Here is a 10640-nt window from a genome sequence, read left to right on the forward strand (position 1 = left end):
GTGTTCTTTTATCAATTTGTATGTGTTGTGAAAGCAAACTGTGGTTGGTCGCTCTTACATAACCATCATAATCTCTTCTTATTGTGAGCTGTAATAAGCTGACCTTAGATCGTGGTAATGCACTATTTTAGCTTGTGACTTGCCATTACAAAAGAAGATGAAGAAAGACCCTGCCTGATTCTGAGTAGCATCCAGAAATGCGCTGCTAGTTCGTCAGACATTTTTATGATAAGGTTATTGTTACACAATAAAGAAGGTTATTATCTGCATCGCTACTTGCTGACATAAAGTAGTTCGCTACTGGAAAAGCTACTCTGTTTTCAAAGCAGCTGAGCTACTGTCAAGCTACTGAAAAATTTCATTAAGTATAGTATTATATATTACTATACTATACTATATATTATATATATACTATACTATATATTATATATATATATATTAAGTATAGTAGTATTGTCACTAATTGTAGCATTTCTACTCCCCAATACTGGAATGGAACATCATGATTTGTAGCTGCTTTGTTGCTTTGGGGACTGGGCCACTTGCCATCATCGAAGGGAAAAATGGATTCAGGACAACGTCCCCAAACACTGAAGTAAATCCATTACAGAATGCATGGAGCAGACTGAGGTTCGGCTGAGACATGGCATGGAGCAGTCTGGGGCTTCGCTGAGATATGGCATGGAGCAGTCTGGGGCTTGGCTGAGACATGGCATGGAGCAGTCTGGGGCTTCGCTGAGACATGGCATGGAGCAGTCTGGGGCTTGGCTGTGACATGGCATGGGGCAGACTGAAGTTCGGTTATGACATGGCATGGAGCAGTCTGAGGCATTGCTGTGACATGGTATGGAGCAGTCTGAGGCATTGCTGTGACATGGCCTGGAGCTGACGCTGGCGTGGCTGTGACATGGCATGGGGCAGACTGAGGTTCGGTTATGACATGGCATGGAGCAGTCTGGGGGCAAGGACTGAGACTCAGAAACGACCTCCGTGGTCGTGAACATGAGCAGAGACTTGGAAACGACCTCCGTGGTTGTGTACATGGGCAGAGACTTGGAAACGACCTCTGTGGTCATGAACATGAACAGAGACTCGGGAACGACCACTGTGATCAGGGGTGAGGACTGAAACTCGGGAACGACCTCTGTGGTTGTGGGTGTGAATAGAGTCTCGGGAGTGACCTCTGAGGTCGTGGGCATGGACAGAGTCTCGGGAACGATCTCAGTGGTTATGAACACAGGCTGAGACTCAGTGATGTGAAACTTTGGCTTAGCGGCCATGACGTGAAACTCTGGTTTGGCGGCCATGACGTGAAATTCTGGCTTGGCGGCGGCCATGTCGAGGAACTCTGGCTCGGTATCCGCCTCCCCCACAGTGAATTTTGAACCAATGATCTGCAGGGTGAGGTCGATACATTGGGCCAGATTGAAGGAACTGCGACTGCCAGGCATCAAGAAGGAGATGGGCTCATTAAGTCAGAACCGAAAAATGTCCTTGTGGGAAGCTCATTAAAAGTCACCTGACTGGCTAGGGCACAAAAGTCCTCAACATAATCCTCCAGGGGACGACTCCCCTGACAGAGGCTCAGAAGCTGAACTGCTGGGTCCATTGTGTGGTCAAGTATTCTGTAACGTCTTGTAACTGGCAATGGCAATGGCAATGACAATGACGAAGACTTTGACGATGGAGTGACAAACCCAAGTGCAGTTTATTTACAATATTGAAATCCAAAAAACATAACTCCAAATGTGAACAAAACATGAACTTGACTAAACTTCACTTGAACAAAACATGAACTTGACTTTTGAGGTTTTGATTAAACTTGACTTGTCTACTAGACAAAGGACAATGGTAAACATGAGGGCTTAAATACATGACATGGGGAAACATAAACCAATGATCAAACAGAATACTAAGCAAGATAAAAAAGACTAATAATCTAAAACCAATGTCAAACTAGAACTAATAACAAAGTAATCAAACAATGAACCAATGAAAACAAGACACATGAACATGGAGGGAAACATAAAATCACATGACAAGAACCAGGAACTAGACTTTTCAAAATAAAAGACATGACAATATGAACCAACAGAATAAACATAGAGTTAAGCATGCTGGTTCTGTCATGTTGCATAACAGCTCTTTGTCTCAGCTCTATAGGTGACTGCATTTGAGAGCCTCAAATCCTTTATACTTTATACACCATACACTGTTCCATACAAATATTATAAACATTATAGAAATTTACTAAAAATAATGGTTGACCAATTTGTTTATGGCTCTGAAATGCTTCTGGATAGCAGGTTGTTTGTACCATGATAATGATATGGTTCTACTACATAGTATTTTAAATAATACCAAAGTACTTCCATAGTACATGTGTAAAAAACATGGTAGTACCAGCACTTGTTTGATAATGTGGTCACACTTTATATTATGTTGCTTTAACTACTATGTACTAACATTTAATACATACAAGACTATGCATTTACTGTGTAAAAAAGTGGAAAAGTCCCACATGTATTGCTACTGATGTTGAGGAGGGGTAGGTTTAGGAGTAAGTGTAGGGTTAGGATTAGGGGTTAAAGTTAGGTTTTGGGGTAAGGGTTGGGTTAGGGTTAAGGGTAAAGTTAACAGTGTAAATGCAAATGTAATTAAATGCAAGTATTTTAAAAGTAATTGCAATGCAACAAAATGTAGAGTATGTACATAATAAATACATTGTATTTAATGTTACATAGTAGTTAAGGCCACCTAATATAAAGTGGGTCTGAAAATGTTTATTTGATGCAGTTCCATAAGCAGTTAGTTAAGGGACATTAAGGACTCCATTGAAGATCATTGAAGAAGAACAAGGGATAAAAAGGTAGGAGCATTGCTAGTGCCAGAGCAGTTTCTAAAAGGAGGGGTGCATCTGGAAAATACATAGAGAATACTGGGGAAATAAGCATATGAGTCCAAGTATGTGGGTAATCCACAAACACCAGAGCATAGTCAACCAGAACACTATTAGTAATCCAAACCATCATAACAGCTCCTGGCTCTAACATGATCCTCTGTGACTCAGCTCTTTAAACTACCACCTCAAGCATTACAAGACAGGAACATCACTGCTCAAATATGCCCTTTTAAAGGCAATGCACGACTACAACCAGTCCAAAGGCCCCTGCACTGCACATTGAAGACCATCATTCAGAGTTTAAATCCAAAATTAAAATGGTCAAATCCAAAACTTGTCTTTCTTCTGTGAAATACAAAAGGTCACTGTGAAATCGGAAACAGTAGGTACAATTTCCCTTAGCTAAAATCGGTCTGTGCTTTCCGAAATTCAAAACACTGCCCCCAGTGGCCAAAGGGTTAAGTGTTTTTGAGCGTATGAACACATGTGAGCTGCATTTTTTGGGTGTAATGTCCACAGAGGGGTGCCAAAAGCGAGTTGTGAAGTGAGTGGTTTTCAGCTGTACGGGTTGAAATACATTGAAGAGGAATGTATATTTTATAAACTGCACCCTCCCAACCCAAACCCCAAACCTCAACCTAACCATCAGTGAAGTCAAATTGTAATGTTAGAGGGAAAAATGCAACCTCAGAATGCAGTGCGACCTAGTGGCAAATTGTCCATTGTTGCCAAAGTTTTTGCTTCAGGTTCACCATTACTGGTGAAGAGCTGCAAACTTCTGGCAAACATTTACGGTGAATCACAAGCTCATTTGCTTGTCAACACAATGACATAAATTTGCTGCAAATTTGAGGATAGTTTGCGAGTAGTTTTCCAGAGCTCTAGATTTTTTATAAGGTACACTGGAGATGCTAGGAGACACTTATTAGTGAGTCGGAACAATGTGATCAAACCTAGGGTACCTGAAGTATCTGTAACGACATGCCATCATGATGGGTGCGAAACATCTTGAATGTTTTAAAAGATTTAAAAGCTATGGTGGAAGGTAAGAATTAAAGTGAATTATAACTTAAATTTCAGTGTGTTCCACAAAGCTATTGTATGGATTCAGAAGAATATAGTGCAAAAGTTGTATGAAGTACTTTATGGAGCATTTTTGTCATTTTAGAGCTTGATAGCCCCAGTACATTCTTCAACATTTCCTGTTTCACGTTCCACAGAGGTAAGAAAGTCCTACAGGTTAAGAACAGCATGAGGGTGAGTTAATGACGAGAGAAAAATTATGTAAAAATAACTGACATTCTCCCTCCACTGTTCTCTCTCTAGTTAACAGTACTATTTGAAGCTTCAGATGTTTTTTATCTGTATTGCAGAAAGGTCAGTGTTTATATGTAACTGACAAGCTGTTTCCTGTGTCCCTTACCCAGAGCTCTCAGGCCTGCAGAGAGGAAAATGAAAGACAGAGATTGAGTTGAAAGGGAAAGTGAGGTTAAACTAGGTCAATAACAGATAAAAGAAGTCTCAAGATACAAGAAAGACATAAGAAACTGGTTTTAGACCACTGTCGTCCTATAAATGTCAGCACTATATTAGAGAAAATAACGAGTATGATGTTTTAAAGGGAAACATCTGAACATTATCTAAATAATAGGCCTTATAAAATATAATGAGTTTAAATAATGATTTACTAGTTCTAAATTCACACTTAAGGCCCCGGTACACTCACGGTGAAGTGCTTATTTGTTCTTCACTCAGAGCCAAAAAGAAGTTGTAAAAGCTGAGCAACGACATACTGTTCGTGAACAATTAGACATCGGTTACACCACTGTGGGAGGCATTTAGAAGAGAATTTAAATATGAGGACTCTCAAGACTATATGTAAAACATCAACTAATATGACATTAAAATGTGTTATCAACGACTTCATGCCTTATTCTATGAGTACAATTCACATGATGTCAGAAAAGAAACTGTTTTAACTACTCAATGATGATTGAAATTAATATAAATGCAGATCATGAGTAATTTGTCTTGTTTACATTCTGCATTCATGGCTCTAATGCACTAACGTAATATACACAGCCATAATATGTGCCAATCTCACTCTGTTACTGTCATTTATGATGGCACTGATACTACTGCAAAGATACATGTATAAAAATGCATAAATGGGTAGAATGATGACAAAAGAAAGATGATAGAGGAATATCTTTTGGCAGATGTGTGAATGGCTTTCACTGCAGATGGCACATAAGTGAATGGGCACTTAAGAGTATTTCCGAAGATTTTATTCCTTTTGTAGACTAATTAAACAAAAACAAAAAATTGCATGATCTTGGAAAATGTCTCTACATGAACAATCGTACAGATGTAGGTACATTTGCACCAGCTCGCTTCAAAGTTTCGCTGTCGGCTTCAAAGTGGGTGGAGCTCCTGGTCACACCTACCGATGATGTTGACCAATCGCGGTAAGATTGTGTTTTAAGCCGAAAGTTCACCCTTGCAATCTTGCGAACCACTGAAACGAACGATAAAACACCAGATATGTTTTCTAAATGACGTCACACATGTCTACATATGCAGCTGTTTTCTATGGCAGCATCTTTACTGAAGTGGATCCTCATAAAACATGGGTTTAAAAATGCTGTAGATTGGCACCAACTCACACACATCACACAAGAGTATCGATTCACAACTGATTTCAATACAGGTTACATGAGAGGTATGACGCGATATTCTAATGATAAAATAATTTTTTACATTTTATTTATTTATTTATTTTTTTACTTATTTATTTATAAGTGTAATCCAATCCTCTATGTGTTGAACAACATATTTATACATTTAAAGGTGAAGTGTGTGACTTCTGTTTTCTACACCACTAGTGTCACCAAAAAGATCTGTCTTCTAACAGTAACACTTTGTTCCCTTTATTTATAAATTATTAAAATCAATAGAACACTAATTAGACACGATGTTAGCTTTTTAATCCTTTAAATCAACAATCATCAAAGACATCAAGTATCAAATTCAATAGAATATTAATTATTATCAAAGATAATCACTAATGATGAAAATTAATGGAACATTGATTAGAATTAACACTAGCTTATTGATCCTTCAAATTCAACAATCATCAAAATTAATTGACAATTATCAAAATTAATAGAATATTAATAAGGATTAATATCACTGGGGCACCAACCTGGTATCAGGGACTAATAACCAGACAGTATAACAGTCTCAATATTAGATTAGATATTAGATCAATATTCAAAAGGAAACAACAAAGACTTGAATCCGAGCACTGGCATCCCCTGCCAGCCTTTGACACAGGTGTGCGTGTGTGTGTGTGTGTGTGTGAGAAAGGAGTGATGCACACAAAATGGCGAACGTGACTCTCGTGGAGAGTACATCACGTGAGATTTCCGGCCAGAGAATATGGCCATGAATGTGGGCGGAGAGCCTGTTTACCGCGTGTCTGTTTACCGTGTGTAAATGATACTGCTTGTACCGCTTGTATGATAACTTGTGGACAAAGCTGAGATTTATCACCAAGTTATCTACTAGCCAAATGTTTGTGAGGGGTCACTTGTGTGTGCAGTTAGTACGACAGAGAGAGAGAATAAAGTGCCGGCACCGAATCCAGTTTCGCAATCGTGGGAGAGAAGGCAGCTGTTAGTTTATCACTCAGAGACGCAGTGAACGGCTCGTAAACTGTCCCGTGGTCTTTGATTCTTTAAAGGATAAACTCATCTGAGATGGTGTAAATACAGCAAAATCTAATTTACGATCACAGTACGTTATATTAATACCTTGAGTATTATTAGCAACAATGAGTGGACTCGGCAGTCCATAAACTGCAATAACCTTGATACACAAGTATAACATACTATAATAGTCTATCTCTGCCTAGACATATACCTCTTACTTGGATCACGTGAGAACGCTGGTAGAACGTGTGCTCATCCATCCTTTAACTCCGACTCGGTTCATCGAGGCTCGGGTGATGACAGAAGGCCGTTTCCTCGCTGTCTGTTGCACAGCTGCTGATTCTCGGCAGGCTGGCGGAGAAATCAGCGACGTCGACTTGGTTGAAGAGGGAAGATAAATGTTCTTTCTTCACTTCTGCAGGCAAACGGATGAAGATGCGGATTGCTCGGGGGTCTCCTTCGGAGTGTTCGGTGCAACACAGAGTAATCTCAACTCATCCAGCGAGATAGAAATTGAATTGAATTATAGAAATTTCAAGTCGTACGTTATTTCCTTGTGCACTGAGGCTACACCTGAGAGCAGCGATGAGCTGCATCTATGCACGCCAAAGTCGCTGGAAGCAATGCACAGAAGGATCTCAGAGGTATTTCTACTCCTGATGACATTGTGGTTTAGGGCCATTCTGTTGAGCACCTCATCCAATAGGAGTTGAGAGTTCGATCCTTTGTAATTTCACACATAGGTGTAAAGTGAGCAAGGCTTCATGGGATTTGTAGTCTTTTTTGTACTCCCTTTGTTTGATTTTGGTGCGGTTTGTATCAGTAAGATTTATGACTGTGTGTTTGTAGGTCTCAGTCAGGTTTTAGGACTGTGTTAGGCCTGCCTTTGTCTTGTATCTGAATACATGACATTCAAGGGCATAGCATACATTATAATGGCATACTGTACATGACAGTGGTTATAGGATCGATTTTTGGCTCCCTAAGCACAAGTCTGTTGAAACAGAAGTTTGAGGAAGAAAGTTTGATCTGTCAATCAACCGCTGTGCTAAAACAAGATAGTTACGTTTGCCAGTTACGGGTGGCTTGAAAAAGAAATAACCATCTGGTCAGAAAATAAACGGCACGGATGAGAAGCAAGCACATCAAGTTAGACACAGCTCAGTTAAAACAGATTTTCCTATAAAATAACAGGGAATTCTGCTGTAAATTACATGTTTGCATTTAGATTAAATGCAGAAATAGTAAGGTGATTTTTTCATGCTTTCTTTTTGTTCTTGTGCTTTTTTTTGCTGTTTTATACACTGACATAATGATTCAGGTATGCAGTCCTGAAATCAGAGACTCCCTTCGAAATCCGAATAGATGTCAGAAGAGACACATATTATGATCAGCTGTAAATGCCGATGACTCCTGTCCTCTTGTGATCAGATCACCTGAAAAACATCTTATTACATGGCAATAAACAGGGCACACACGGCGCAGAAGTGAGAGAGAGTGCACTATAAAAAATGTTTTGTTGATTGTCAACGTTATCTTTTTAGTGCCTTTTTTTGCATGCACTTCTTTACTTAATTGGATAAGCTTATCTAACAAATTTAAAAGTAATCTGAACTGATTGAATGGATTTGTAAAAACTTCATGGCTGAATTTAATCAGTTTAGTGACTTTAATTGTCAAGATAACCCTGAAAGATTTGCACTGCAGGATGGTTGCTTCTTGATAGACACAGGCAATAGAATCACAACTTAATGTGTTAAGCTGACTGGACAATATAGTTGTGTCAACTCAAAAAAACACCTAGATGCAACTAGAAAAAAATATAGTGTGAAGTCAAAACAGATACATTAGGTGTAAAAGGTTTCTTTGTTGTTGTTTTTCATCTGTTAAAATGACTGCCAGCATTTGGAATTTTCTGTCAATGCTTGAATAAAAACAGACAGAGAATTTCAGATTAACGCGAGCCATAGTTGGGATGCTCAAACAAACAGAGCAATGTTGTGAGAAAGTAACAGAGTCCACCCCCAAGTTTTTACGATATTCCAGTCTGTATATATGAACTCTCATGAACACATTATCTCACCACCTCACAGGTACGATGGGACATTTTTTGGCTCCATGGGGCATTCTTGCAGATTTGTGCCCCTCCGAGGGTTCAAAGACAATGACATCATCCTCTGTCATCCATCTCGCCACCCACCCACAGTTCTCATGTTCTCTGTGAACATGACTCCATGTGTTTGAGGGGGCAGCTCAATCCTCCATGGGTACTCTGTCTGACTTCATGTCTCCGGTGCAGACCGACCACATCAAACCCACAAGCCCAGATGACTTCAGTCTACTGAACACCAATCATATATCACCACCTGCCCACATATATCTTCACTTGTATCACAGTCTTTTGCATCGCAAGTGCAACACTCTATCATTTGAGCTAATGCGCAGTTTGATCGCGATGAAACAAGCTTGTAAATGTAGTTGGTGATGCAATGAAAATGTTAGAATGTTTCACTTTTCAAGTCATACACTTTGGTAAATGAGTTTAGATGTCATAGCATTGTGTGAGGAAAAGGGTGAAAAGTAAGTGTTTATTAACTGATTATCAGCCGTTTTACTCGTGATTTGTGTGAAAGTGAATACAAGTCGTTGGTATGGCGCCTCTAATGGTCATTGCACCAGGACATTGCCAGAATAAGTACCTACATCGTAGGTTCGACACAGAAGTAAAAGTTGACGTTTATGCAAACAGTTGTTATGGAATTGTTATGGCTATCATTTTAAAACTGATTAATGAATTGTGCATTCATTGTTTTGTTTGTTTGTTTTCAAACTGCATCTAAATTATTTTCTGTGGTGAAGAGATAGCACTTCACAGATTGTTGATAGAGCTTAAGTGGTATTTAACACATAATATTGCTTGAAGTGTGCCCCAACATATCAAACTAACATTACTAACAGAGCCTCCAGATCAGCAGAGGAAGTGCATCATTACTCCAGCACGACTGCCTGGCGTCAGTGCTCAGGTCACAAGGGCTTTGTGGATTCGGATTGCTGTCGAAAAGTTGTGGAGGAGGTCTCGAAAACTCAAAGCCTCAAAACTCTGGCCAGGTTTGGTGCACAGATTGCTGGCATTTCCACATTTATTCAATTTCCCCTTGGGAGGTATTTCTATCTATTTGACAGATTGAGGTGCTGGAGCCCAGAGCTGGATCTACTGGTCTGAATGGTGCAGACTGGCCCATTACTTTTCTACGAATTCTTCTGCCTCTCTTTCGTTCTGTCTCCACCTGCAGTGTGTCAGACATGAACATTTATTGGCCATGTGTCAGCTAGACTGTGTTAATGCATGAGTGTCTGCCTGAGCAGAAAGTGTGTGCATGTGTGTGCCAGTCAGAATGTGTAACTTGCTTTGTGAATGTGCTGTTTCCATAAAAATACACTACATTTAACGTAATATCCTGAACTGTCTTAATGTGAGAAATTCACAACAGAGTAACTTCTAAAAGTAGCTGACACTTCAGTAGATTCATTATATGATATAATTTCAAGAGCTCTGGTTTTCAGGACAGTTTTCACATTTTTTAATGTTTGATGCATGTTTACATACAGTAATTGCAAATAGTTTATTCATTTGGTCAGTTACATTTTTATATTTTTGTCATTTTGCACATTATCTTCAGCTTCAGCAATTGACTAAAATTCATGAATATGAGTAAATGAATTTTTACGGTAATACATTTACAGTAACAAATTTTCCTTTTTAGGGGTTTATAAAGGGGTAAATTAATGACTAATAAGTAATTTATGAATGCAATATAACTAATTTATATGCAGTTATAAAAACATGGTTAAACAGGATGAGTCAAATTGTGACCTGTTGTACCTTTTTGTTATAAATGCTTAATAAACCTAATTCAAAATTAGTAACCTAAAATACCTTATTGTTGTAATGTAAAGTGGACACATGTAAAGCATTTATTAAAGAGCTGCAGATGTTAGAAACCTGTCCATAAAGTTCCGTATGG

Source organism: Xyrauchen texanus, chromosome 35, assembly GCF_025860055.1.
Source record: "Xyrauchen texanus isolate HMW12.3.18 chromosome 35, RBS_HiC_50CHRs, whole genome shotgun sequence".
NCBI lineage: Eukaryota > Metazoa > Chordata > Actinopteri > Cypriniformes > Catostomidae > Xyrauchen > Xyrauchen texanus.